The sequence below is a fragment of the Lutra lutra genome, chromosome 17 (genome assembly GCF_902655055.1).
Source record: "Lutra lutra chromosome 17, mLutLut1.2, whole genome shotgun sequence".
Lineage (NCBI taxonomy): Eukaryota > Metazoa > Chordata > Mammalia > Carnivora > Mustelidae > Lutra > Lutra lutra.
Genome location: NC_062294.1, coordinates 25,666,118 through 25,678,940, shown reverse-complemented (window position 1 = coordinate 25,678,940; position 12,823 = coordinate 25,666,118). Strand labels below are relative to the sequence as shown.

General features: G+C 42.3%; 1 long non-coding RNA gene across 1 annotated transcript in view; it reads left to right on the top strand.

Moving 5' to 3' along the window:
* The first annotated feature begins 835 nt into the window (after window positions 1-835).
* Window positions 836-12,823, top strand: part of LOC125089766 (uncharacterized) — a 186,744-nt gene continuing 174,756 nt past the window's right edge. The window contains exon 1 of the long non-coding RNA XR_007124056.1: window positions 836-890. This is a non-coding gene — a long non-coding RNA (uncharacterized LOC125089766). The remainder of the gene's footprint in view (window positions 891-12,823) is intronic.

Here is a 12,823-nt window from a genome sequence, read left to right as displayed (position 1 = left end):
GAAAGAAATATTTTCCCTCAAAGGAAAAGAATCAACTTAAATCTAGGAAGCATTAACCAATATAATTTTTCAATCCAGGAGAAATCTTTCCCATCATCTAGATCAGAATCCCCTCAAGGACCTGGTTAAAATGCATGCAAAAACTCTGATGCAATAAATCTCAACTGGGCTTTCTGTTTAAAAAATGTTCACCACGCTGGTACACTCATATAATAGATTCAGGGCTAAGAAGAACAAGCTATTAAGCCGTGAAAAGACATGGAGGAAATTTAAGTGCATATTAGTAAGTGAAAGAAGCCAATCTGAAAAGGCTGTATGCTATATGGTTCCAGTTATAGGACATTCTGGACTTGGCAAAAACAATGGAGACAGTAAAAAAAAAAAAATCAGCCGTTGCCAGGGGTGGATGGTTGGGGAGGGATGACTAGGCAGAGCACAGAGGATTTTGGGGGGCAGTGAAATAATTCTATATGATATTATAATGGTGGATACATGTCAGTAAATACATTGTCCTAACCCATAGAATGCAACAGCAAGACTGAACTCTGATACAACCTATGGGCTTTGGTTGACAAAAATGTGTCAATGTTGGTTCATCATTGGTAACAAATATACCACACTGGTGTTGGATTTGGATGTGGGTGAGGAGGCTGCATGTGTGCCTGGGGCGGAGTGGGGGAGGCACGTGGGAAAGTCTATACTTTATCTCAGTATTGCTGTGAACCCTAAACTACTCTAAACATTGAAGTCTGTTAATTAAAACTAACGTTCACCCGATGATCATGATGCAGAGCATATTTGAGACCCGCAGAGCTGACCCCATGCCATCCTTTTCAGATGCAAATTTGAGAAGCAGAAGAAGAGAGGAGCCAGAACACCCTCCTGAGTTGGTGAGTTAAGGACAGAAGCAGCAGCAGGCTGGTGCCTTCTCACTCCTCCATCAGGGCTCTTTCCCCTATCCCCCACCCTGTGTTGAAGGATCCTTACGATGTCCCCCAGCGGTCCTGTGTTCTGGGTAAACAAAGAATATGGCTCAGTTTATAGGTGTCTACCTCCCTTGGGCCCCAGGGAAGGCGTGCAGCTGATTGCTACTCCAGTAATCGCACCATTAATTGCTTCTGAAGTCATATTAGTAGGAAAAAAATTCTGACATTGGGGAGACAATTCAGGTGAGTGGTCAAGACTAGAAGTTTTTCCTGTTTTCTGAAGAGCAATTAGCATGTCATTTTACCTCTTCATACATCAATTTCATCAACATATGCAACATGTCGCGTCCTTTTTCTGTTCCCTAAAGTTGCTGGGAAAAGGAAGGTGCTGCCTCTTTTCAAAGGGCGGAGGGGCTCAGCAGTTCTTGTATGTGGACTCTATGCCCAGTACCAGGAAAGTATCTTTAAACATCAGCTGGTTACAAAATTATTGCAATGCTCCTCCCACTGTAACTGCTCATCTGCCTTGTATGGGAGGATCCTGAGGGTCAGTGAAATTAGTGCACATTGCGTTAGGTTGCAGACAGTAGCAAAGCTCAGAGTTGAACTCAATCTCTCTGACTCCATAACCCATGATCTCTTCTCTGAACCATGTTGCAGAAGGAGTAGTGAACACAGGAGGTCTTACTATGGCTCTCTGTTCTTGGGCTCGTGGAGATAACATCCTCCAGAAGGGGAAAGAGGCCCTTTTCTCAGCATACCTGAAACAACTACGCTGTGGTCCATGGAGAGTTCTTTATACTTTTCAAAATTCATAACGAGAACAAGAAGTTTGCCTGGAGTCCATTTGGTAATTTATTTCAGGCTGTCTGGTACAGGCAGCTCCCGGGACGCATATCAAGCAGGAAGTGAAGCTTGTGACTGAATAAACAGCCGGGGACGGAAGTGGTGGATCAGCCGCAGACAGGGCAGAGGTGACTTGGCATCAAACCAGCCAGCGTAGCTCCTCTCATTCCTGTTCATTTGGTTGATTATTAAATGTATTGCTTTTTCATTTTGATTTTTTTCCTTTTGGCACAGAAGGGGGATATTTATCTCATGATAGGATTTTAAAGCTGAGTGTCAGGTTTTGGGTCTCTAAATGCCACTCCAGTATTAACATCACAAAATGCATTATATTTCAGTGTAGGTACGAGAAATGCAAAGCATACCAGAGACCCAGAGTGGCGAATAAAGGCCTTGGGAGCTATTTGCTTTCTAATGTGATTCCCGAGTTCACTTTGTGCTTATGCTGGACCAGGAAGACATTGACACAAGGGAAGAAATAGCAGATAATGGAGGGCTGGCGGTTCTCCGTGGAGACATGATTAATATTGCGCCATCAAAGGGCCGTGTATAAAGTAGGACTTGCCACAAATGGAGCTTGGACTCCGAATGGCCAGTGTCTAAGTTCCAGGTCTTTCTTCCATCTACCAGCTTTGTCACGTGAAGGAGTCTCAGTTCCCCCAAATGTAAAATTGGAACATCAGGAGGCTTCAGTGGGATAAGGCATGCCAAGTATTTAAATGGTGGGCAGTCAGCTGGTACTCCTAAAACACTAGTTCCTTTCTTCTCAGTTCCATTAACTGGGGCTGATTGATGTGGCTAACAAGGAAGAGGCAGAGTTTGTTTTTTGGTCTGTATTTTTCTTTCAGACTTCTAAATTGGCAGAGAGGTACGTGGGATAGGGAACCCAGGAGAGGGTAGATGGAATGCGTGCATAGTCCTTTGGGGGTGGGGGGTGATCAAGAGCAGAGAAAGGAGAAGCTTAACTTGATTGGGTGTGTACTGTGGACACATAGGTGGAGGGTTGAGATGAGAGTAAAGCAAAGTGCGAGGTGGCTAAGGACAGAATGCAGGATCTTTTATAGGCTCTAGTATAATTGTCTTGGATGGGAATCAAGGATCCTCCCTCAGGATGAGCACAAAAGGGTCTGTCCTTACCTACTGCAGTCTGAATTGTATTATTTGCGTATATTTGACCGTGATGCCGGAAAGCTTAAATATCCCTGCCCCAGGTTCATATTTCAGACTTGAACCCTCTCCCTATACTCTTAGGTTTACCTGATTCCAGAGTATTGGTTCCTTCCTCACCCCCCCCCCGCCCCCCCCCCCCCCCCCCCACCATCCTGTGCAACTGCTTTCTCTTCTCTAGTTTGGCCATTATTCCTCTTTTTGGATATGGCCTGATACCTACCCTTTGATCTCATCTACTTCTACTCCCCTGTGTAAACCCTCAAATGGAGGAGCCCTGTCTTCTGGCCTTGCTTCACTTGACTGCGATCCCTTGCTGAAATGAACTCAGCTCCCTGTAAAGGAGAATCTGAAAGACTTTGCCTTCACCAGCCAAGAATCTTGATATGGTCATTGAACTTTACAATCAGAACGCACTTTACGGGCTCAGCTTGTTTCCAGCGGTAATATGTTTGAAAAGGCATATTAAATTCCAAGTTTGTTTTCCTCTCTTAATCCAAGTGTCAATGCAGAAGAGAAACAACCTAATGTGGAGAAATAAAATGAAATAATTAAAAAGTTGCGGAATGTGAAGCCACTAAGATAAAACCAAGCAGGCCGGGTGGAGATAATGGTTATCTGTTTGCAGTAAACATGATGTGAGAATAATTCATGACTTGTGATAACATTCAACTGAAAGGAAGTAAATTAGATGTAGACAAGGCCAGGAGAGGCTTCCAAACACCTGCAGGGCCAGACCCCACAAAGAAAGGGAGGGAGGGCAGGATCTTATCTTTATCAGTAATTGAAACCAGGCTTTCTGTTAACTGTAGGAGTTTAAAGTGGAAACTGGAGTTAGGAGGCGCTGGAGGAGGGGGAGGGACACCGTAAAGATCACTAGACACTGTGTTGGGGAAGTAAAGACTCACTGAAGGCCTGCTTGGTGCAGAATGTTCGATGTGTATCATCTCGTGTAGCCCTTATGACAGCCTGGCACAGCAGTCCCATTTCTCATGGGAGAGGGAGGCTCAGATACAGAACCAGCCCAGGTCCCTGTGGCAAGAAAGCAGTGTCGCAGAGATCAAAGCTGAGGTGTGCCTGACTTCAAAGCCTGTTCTCTATGCCAGGCTATCTAATAACTGCTGAGTAGTATTGTACCATTGAGATCTGAAAGACTGTTACAAATCTGATGATGTCCGGGTCAGCACCCTAAGCATTTCTCTGTTACTCATGGGTTCGTGCACACACAGTCCTAGCCCCACACTGAGCTGTTAACTTTATATATCTGTTTGGTTGTCCCACAAACAGGTCAGATTCACCTTATCTAGAAATCGCTAAAGCCTCTTGCACTCTCGTATTTTTCCTTCTCTGCCCATTTGTTTAAGTCAGAAATTTGAGGTTTCCCTCAATCCCTTCCTTTCTTTTACCTCTACCCCTCATTCAGTGACTCCCCAAGTCTTACCAATTCCACCTCCAAAATGTCTCAATTTTTCTTTTCTCTTCACCCATTCTATCCCAGTTTGGTTCAGGCTGACATCCCTTCCCTCCAGAAATACTCTGGCCTATTTTTCATTGCTCTTCCTATCTTCTGTTCCTTTCCACACCGTAGGCACAAAGATAATGGTAAAATACAAACATGTACAAACCTTCCACGCCTCTCCTTTCCTTTAGCATCAAAGTTTAGTATCTCTTTATGATGAGTATTTTTAATATTTTTTGCATGGAATATTACCTCTCCCCTATATTCTGCTCCATGAGTAAGTGAAAATAAGTTGCTTCCTCTACAGTGTCAATCATGTTTCATAATCATCCAGCTTTCTGAGCATGTTGTACCTTCTACATGGTTCTGTGTGGAATACTGTTCTGCTTTTCTTTCTTTCCTTCCTTCCTATAGACTACCTAGTTCTTGTGTCTCCTAGAAACCAGTGTAGACATCTCCTCCTTCACAAATCCCTTCTTAACTGACCAAAGATTCAGTTGGGAATACCTTATATGGCCCTCATAATGTTTACCCATCACAGCTCTTATTCTACTGCATTTTTAAAAAAGATTGGCTGATTAATTGATTCATAGAGAATGAATGTGGAGAAGGGGAGAGATACTATAACAGACTCTTTTTTTTTTTTTTAAAAGATTTTGTTTATTTATCTGATGGACAGAGATCACAAGTGGGCAGAGAGGCAGGCAGAAACAGAGAGAGAGAGGGAAACAGGCTCCCTGCTGAGCAGAGAGCCCGATGTGGGGCTTGATCCCAGGATGCTGGGATCATGACCTGGGCTGAAGGCAGAGGCTTTAACCCACTAAGCCACCCAGGCACCCCACTATAGCAGATTCTGTGCTGAGCATGGAGCCTGATGCAGAGCTTGATCTCATGACCCTGAGATCATGACCTGAGTTCAAACCAAGAGTTGGACCAGACCCTTAGCTGGCTGTGCCACCCAGGTGCCCCTATACTGCATTGTAATGGATACACTTCTGTGCTCTAACTTGTAAGCTTCCTGTGCATGAAGACCTTCTCCTATTTACCAGAGCTGATTCTGGCACCCAAAACATGATCAGTGTCTCACAGAGGTTTCTGATAAGGGGTTGTCACAGGTAGAAATTGGTGGGCAGGAGATTTCTCAGATTTCTCAGGGCGCCCTCTTGGAATGGGGATTAGGCAGAAGGAGAGGTTGAACCTTGGCATAGCCTTGTGGAAGCCACAGCTGTGCTATAGGGAGCTCTGAAGCTGGGATAATTCTTCAGGATGGTCTCTAGTTGGGCTCAGGGGCCTGGACTTTTCTACACCTGCATTGTTCAGTAATCAGGTGCAGGGGCTGATTTCCACCAAGGCAGTCAGTCTCTACAGGGGGCTGAGAGCTGAGGGCTGCCTGCCAGCAGCAGGACCAGCAGCTGGGACATTACTCCTTCCTTTCTGAAGGGGGATTTGAATGGCACATCTAGTGTCCACCATGGGTGAAGGATTCAGTAACCACATGCTTGGACCCACTCGCTCCAGGACTGCATAAAGAATGTTGTGGAAGCTGTGATAGCATGCCCTCAGGGAGCTCACATGGAGTCATGCTTATTGTGTGTTTTCTGGTGAAGAAATAATTGAGGAGATGATCTCAACTCTTCTAAAATTGGCTGTCCTCCTCCTCTCTGCAGCTCCTGGTGGGGGATGTTCTTAACTAGATATTCAGACTCACAAGAGCTGAACAGGTAACTGCTGGCACCAGTTCGATCTGATAGATATTGGTCCACAAGCAAAGACAGCATCCCAACTGGGCTGTGTCAGGTGTTTCTTTTCAGAGGGAATAATATTCCTGACAAGCCACTCTTGGACTCTTCCTGCCACCTGCACCTTTTCTTCTCTCCATTCCCCAAGAGAGTTTAGGTATAAGGGACCAAGACTCCTACTAGACAGATGGACTAGCTGCTGGACCTGGAGGCCTCATGCCCCATAGGGACCAATATCTCTTTCAACAAATAGGCTTAGGCATAGTTTTCAGACCTCCAAAGGGTGGGGCCAGTTAGGAGTCTCTGCATGCAAGGAATCCTGAAAGTATGGTTTCCTACCAGGTATTTATGCTTTATTCATGTTTTTCCAGTTCAGATGGAATTTATCTCTAATGGGCCATTTGTACCATAAAAAAAAAAATGTAGCCCAGTAATACAGATATGATTCCACCTTTACCAGGTTTTCAGGAGAAAGAGTAAGCAAGTTAACGGAAGATCTGATTTGTCTATAGAGAAGGAGAAAAGGCTTTGTTGGCTGTTTTCGCTCCCAACCCTCTCTGACCTTCATCCCAGCACAAGATACAGTTACAACACCAGTCGATATGCATGTCAGAGTAGATAATCCTTCTACCAAGTTGTTTTCTACTTAGTTTACCTCTTCTTTTCATGGCTCTGAATATGAGAGACCCATTAATCTTTCTTATCCTGGGGTAGTGCAGTGCCTTGAACATTACAGATTCTTGCTGTGTGATCTGAATGTTTGTGTCTTTCCAAAATTCATATGGTGACATCCCAATGCCTGATGTGATGGTATTACAAGGTAGGGCCCAGGGAGGTGCTTAGGTCTTCAGAGAGGAGCCCTCTTGAATAGGATTAATGTTGTTACAGAAGAGACCTCACAGAGATCCCTCACACCCCTACTGTGTGAGGACCAGCAAGAAGGTATGAGCTGGGAAGAGGGCCCAGAATGTGACCATGCTGGTACCTTGATCTTAGACTCCCCAGCTTCCAGAACTATGAGAAATAAATGTTTCTTGTTGATAAACCACCCAGTCAAAAAAAAACCCCCAAACAAAAAAACCCCACACAGTCTATGGTATCTTATTACAGCAGCCTGAAAGGACGAAGACAATACTCAACAAACCTAACGTTTGTGAATATTTTGGTATATTTCCTTCCAGTCTTTCTTACATGCATAGGCTTAACAATTGGTGTGTGCTAATTCTCTGTTGCAAAATTTTCACCCTTTTTATAGACAGACATTAAGAAAAGTAAGATTATTACATTACTAGGGGGTTGATTCTGCCTCAGCCCATCAACCTAAGCATAAATACTCTGTTTAGAGAAGCTTGGGTGTTGGGATGTTCAACATTTATTTTATGTATACCACCTGCTAGACCATGTGTTAGGCACATGAGGAGGGAAAGAAAAATAAAGCTTAGTTCTTGCTCAAAGCACTTATGTGCCCTTCATGGGGAAGGATGGTTCACATTCATATTTTATGTCCCAGGAGGTGACGGTCTAATGTTGGTTTACGCTTGTTCTGTTTAGTTGAGATTATGCTCTTAAAGCCTCAGAAAAGGAAGTTAGGTCCACTTAAAAAGTTTCACCAAGGAGCCAGTTTCTCAAAAATAAACAGACAAATAATCCCTGCAGATTAGCCTGTCTCTGTAAAATAATTTTAACACAATATCCAGCTGATCATTTGGGAGGCAAGCAAGTCAGCTGGTGGGGAGTGAATGTTAGCTACTTGGTTGTCATGGAAACTTTTCTTCCAGACCAGGAAAAAGGCAGTCATGGGGAAACATGCCATGTGGAAAAATAGCCCATTTCTCCATGATCTCTTCTCTCTGTTGATCACAAGTCGACATCCTACTGGGGCTGGGAGTAGAGAGAAAGGCAGGCATCCTAGTCATACAGAGGAGAGAAACATTCCCCTTTGTGCAGAGAGGGACCCAGGGGACATGATTTGAACAAGAAGTGCACAGATAAAAGTTGGAAAGCCAAGGTCATAAATTTATTTTATTTTTACTCTTTTTTTTTCTTTTGCTGTTTTTCTTTTAAAAAATGATTCCTTGCAAAGGCTTATTCTCAGTCACCCACAGATGCTGGCTCAGGAGGACTGTTGATATGAAACCTTGACTAGCATTTGCAGTGCTGACTCAAGACACATCACAGCATGTCTTGCCCAGAAATGAAGTCTGTGTAACCTGTTCAGCCCCAATGGAAAAAGCCAGAGTTAAGTCCTGATGGCTAAGACTATCAGTTGTATGATAAAGAGTCTTTCAACTGCACATAAGTGTAAAATTTACTTTTAAAATTTACTTTTAAAACTTGATCCAACTTTTAAAATTTACTTTTAAAACTTGATCCAACTTGGTTAATATATTGTCTGTAAGTGCCTACAATTCTTGCTAATATCTCTCCACTTCTGCATCCAATTAATCTGAATTTACATAATCTTAATAGTTTTTAAAAAGATAGAGTTATACACCCCCAGCTACATATCCATCATCAGAATGCATTGTAACTGTTCATTAACATTTCCCACTCTCTCCTAAATTGCAAGCTCCTCAGTGCTGCGATGGTGCCTTATTCATCTTTGTAAACTTAACCATCAGCACAATGCTCTGTTTGTAAGTGTTTGATTCATCAAGCGAGTTTTATGTACTAGTCTCTGGGATCTACTGGTAAACAACGCTTATTCAGTGAATAATAGTTGGATGGGTGGGTAGATGGATGGTTGGTTATATCCAGTGTTTTCTTGGGTTTCCATGTTTTGGAGAGCTAAGTAATTATGTCACAAGAACAAAATCCACCACACAATTATTTTCCTGGTAGCAGCTTTCTAGGCTGCAGAAAACAATTAAGATTGAACCTCAGACTATGGACTCTGAAAAACGATCTGAGAATTTTGAAGGGGTGGGGGGTGGGAGGTTGGGGGCACCAGGTGGTGGGTATTGTAGAGGGCACGGATTGCATGGAGCACTGGGTGTGGTGCAAAAATAATGAATACTGTTATGCTGAAAAAATAAAAAATTAAAAAAAAAAAGATTGAACCTCAGTAGGGACAACTTGATAAATCATCATCATAGGATGATAAAGTCTTTTCTGTTTCCTGTTTTTTTTTTTTCTATCTCAAATCTCTCCTTTATAGGTTAAATGAGATCTGCTTTTCTACTCACTATATATCAAGTCTTTAATAGTTTTTCTAGTCTACATTTCTGTTTGTACACAGAGACTCGTTTTGTCACTATACAAAGAATTTATTTCTCTTGCTGAGAGTCATGTGATAATAACTCAAAATATAGCTACACTGTTAGATTGCTTTCTTCGACTACAAGATTCCCATTTCCCCCCCATTCTCTTCCTTGTATACGGAGCATGCTCATAATCTTCTCAGACCATCAATCTTCTTTGCCTTTATGTCATTTTTCTGCCTTTTCACACAACCGAAATGATTTCGTCTTTTTTTTTTTTTTTCTTTTCAGGATTTTATTTAAGTTCTAGTTAGTTATCATGCAGTGCAATATTGGTTTCAGGAGCAGAATTCAGTGATTCATCACTTACATAAAGCCCCAGGGCTCATCACAACAAGTGCCCTCCTTAATGCCCATCACCCATCTAGCACACCCTCCACCCACCTCTTTCCATCAACCCTCAATTTGTTCTCTGTCGTTAAGAGTCTCTTATGGTTCACTTTCCTCTCTCTCGTTTTTTCCCTCCCCCTCCCATATGTTCATCTGTTTTGTTTCTTAAATTCCACATATAAGTGAAATCATATTAAACCATTTCATCTTGACACCTCCTCATCCCTTTGTTTATTCATGATTCCTGCTCTGCCAAACCTTAGCCCTGGTGTGATTTATTCAGTTCTTTTCCAAACTGAAAAACTTTTCTTCATTAATTTTCCCAGTAATACTTCTGAATAGGTCCTACGTATTAGGAACCAGGCATTGGAGACGGAAAGTTTAACACGATTTGAGCACTTCTGTCAAGATGCTCAGAGTCACATATGGAGATTCTTAATCTAGGAAAATGAACTCCCTGAAAGTGTATGCAAAATATTGGATATCTGAACACTTCTCCCCCCGCCATTCCCCCCAGGCAGATGATCCCTTTGTTTTATAACATTTTCTAATGAATGATATAGACAAGGAAATAAACAATGAAATTTCAGTGTGCTAACTGCTACTTATGATCTGGTTATGAATAGGAAGCCAGTGAAGGGTGCTTTGGTAGGATCAGAGAAGGCACTTTGTTGGAATCTTACTGATTAAATTCACCAGAATTCACTGGCAACCTAGTAGCATCTGGGACCTCAGTCATTCTCAGCAGTCCTATTTTCCTGCTGATCTGTTTCTATTCTCTTCTTGATTTACCTGTCTTCTTGAAAGAGTTACTACCAAACCCAGGTAATTCCACTGAAAAATTATAAGGACCTGCATTGTAGAATCTGAAATGTTCTTAAAAATAGTAACTACTTAAAATTAACATTATCCAAAGGGTATTAGATATTAGAATATCTAATTCTAAAGGGCAAAATCCTCCAAAGTCAACAAGTAAACTTCTGGGAAAAAGAGGAAACACCATTTATAGGAGAAAATGTCTCAATTTCTCCTTCATTGAATTACTACATTTTTAAAAAAGATTTTATTTATTTATTTGACAGAGAGAGATATCACAAGTAGGTGGAGAGGCAGGCAGAGAGAGAGGAGGAAGCAGGCTCCCCACTGAGGAGAGAGCCCGATGTGGGGCTTGATCCCAGGATCCTGGGATCATGACGTGAGCTGAAGGCAGAGGCTTTAACCCACTGAGCCATGCAGGCGCCCCTTATCTTCTGGGAGTCTATAAGGCACTGAAAATGGCCGTGGGTTGGGAGGGGAGTCTGGGTGTCTGGAAGCTAATAACTATATATTACCTTATTTACTTTCCTTTTTTTTTTTTTTTTTTTTAAGAGAGAGAGACTTTGTGAGCAGTGGGGAGGGGAAGAGGGAGAGAAATCTCAAGTAGGCTCCCTGCTGAGCAAGGAGCCTGACTCAGGGCTCAATCTCATGACCCTGAGATCATGACCTGAGCTGAAATCAAGAGTCAGACACTTACCCAACTGAGCCACCCAGTCACCTCTTCTCTTCAGACTTCATATAAGATGCCTAGATTATGAACCTTGTGTGTAGTCCTGCAGCGTATCAGTTGTAAACTAAAGTTGAAACTCAGGTCTGCACATTGCTCCTTATAGTCTCTACATCAAGCTACCTTCTTTTTTTTTTCTCTCTACCTTTATTGAAGTATAATTAGCAATTAAAAATTGTATATAAGTATGGGGATCAACTTGGTAATTTATATATGTATACATTGTGAAATAATCATCACAATCAAGCTAAATAACATATTCATCATCTCAGTTACCATCTTTTTCTGTGTGTGTGTGTGATGAGGGCATTGGAGATCTACCCTGTTGGCAAGGTTTAAGTATAGAGTACAGTATTGTTAATTTTAGTCACCATGCTGTACATTAGATCCCAAGAACTTTCTCATCATATAGCTGAAAGTTTGTACCCTTGGATCAACATCTCCCCATTTCTCCTTCCCACCAGCCCCTGGTAACCATCTGTCTGCTCTCTACTTCTATAAATGTGTCTTTTTTAGATCCCACATAGGAGGAGATTATGCAGTATTGTCATTCTGAGTCTGGCTTATTTCACTTAGCATAATGTCTTGAGGTTCATCCATGATGTAACAAATGGCAGGTTTCCTTTATTTTAAAAGCTGAATGATATGCCATTGTACGTCTATACCACTTTTCCTTTATCTTTTCATCCAGTGATGGACATTTAGGTTGTTTCCATAAGTCATTTATTATGAATAATGTTATAATGAACAGGGAATGCAGGTATCTTTTCAATATCCTGATTTTGATACCTTTGGATAAATACCCAGAAGTGGGATGCTGGATCATATCATTATTCTATTTTTAATTTTTTGAAGAACTTCTATATTGTGTGGATTTAAGGAGCAGTCATGTCTTCTTGATTTAAAGGAAGGGCTTCTGTTTTGGAAGGAAAAAAAATACCTCTAAGGGAGGTTGTGGGGATAACTGGGGAAATTTGTAGATTGCACGGAGTGTAGACTGTGTATTTGCCATATACTTGTATATACATTAAAGTCCTTGGTAATAAATGTAAAAAAAAAAATAAAGGAAGGGCTTCAGTAGGGAAATACTTTTTCCTGCAGGTGGGTGCAGGGGCACCAACTGAGTGGAGTGCATTATCTCTGGCTTTGGGGGAGTGGCATAGCAGGGTAGAATCCAGGTAGCTCGATCAACAATGTCAGTGTCAGGGGCGCCTGGGTGGCTCAGTGGGTTAAGCCTCTGCCTTCGGCTCGGGTTATGGTCTCAGGGTCCTGGGATCGAGCCCCACATCGGGCTCTCTGCTCAGCGGAGAGCCTGCTTCCCTTCCTCTCTCTCTCTGCCTGCCTCTCTGCCTACTTGTAATCTCTGTCTGTCAAATAACTAAATAAAATCTTAAAAAAAACCAAAAAACAAACAAACAAAAAACCCCAATGTCAGTGTCAGCAAAGACTGCTGGGTTTCTAGGTGGCCAAGGCTGTGGGTTTTCACAGCCATGGTCAGGGCTGCTTGGGTCCTTGGAGGTGAAGTATTTTAATGGTGTCACTTTCTTTATCCC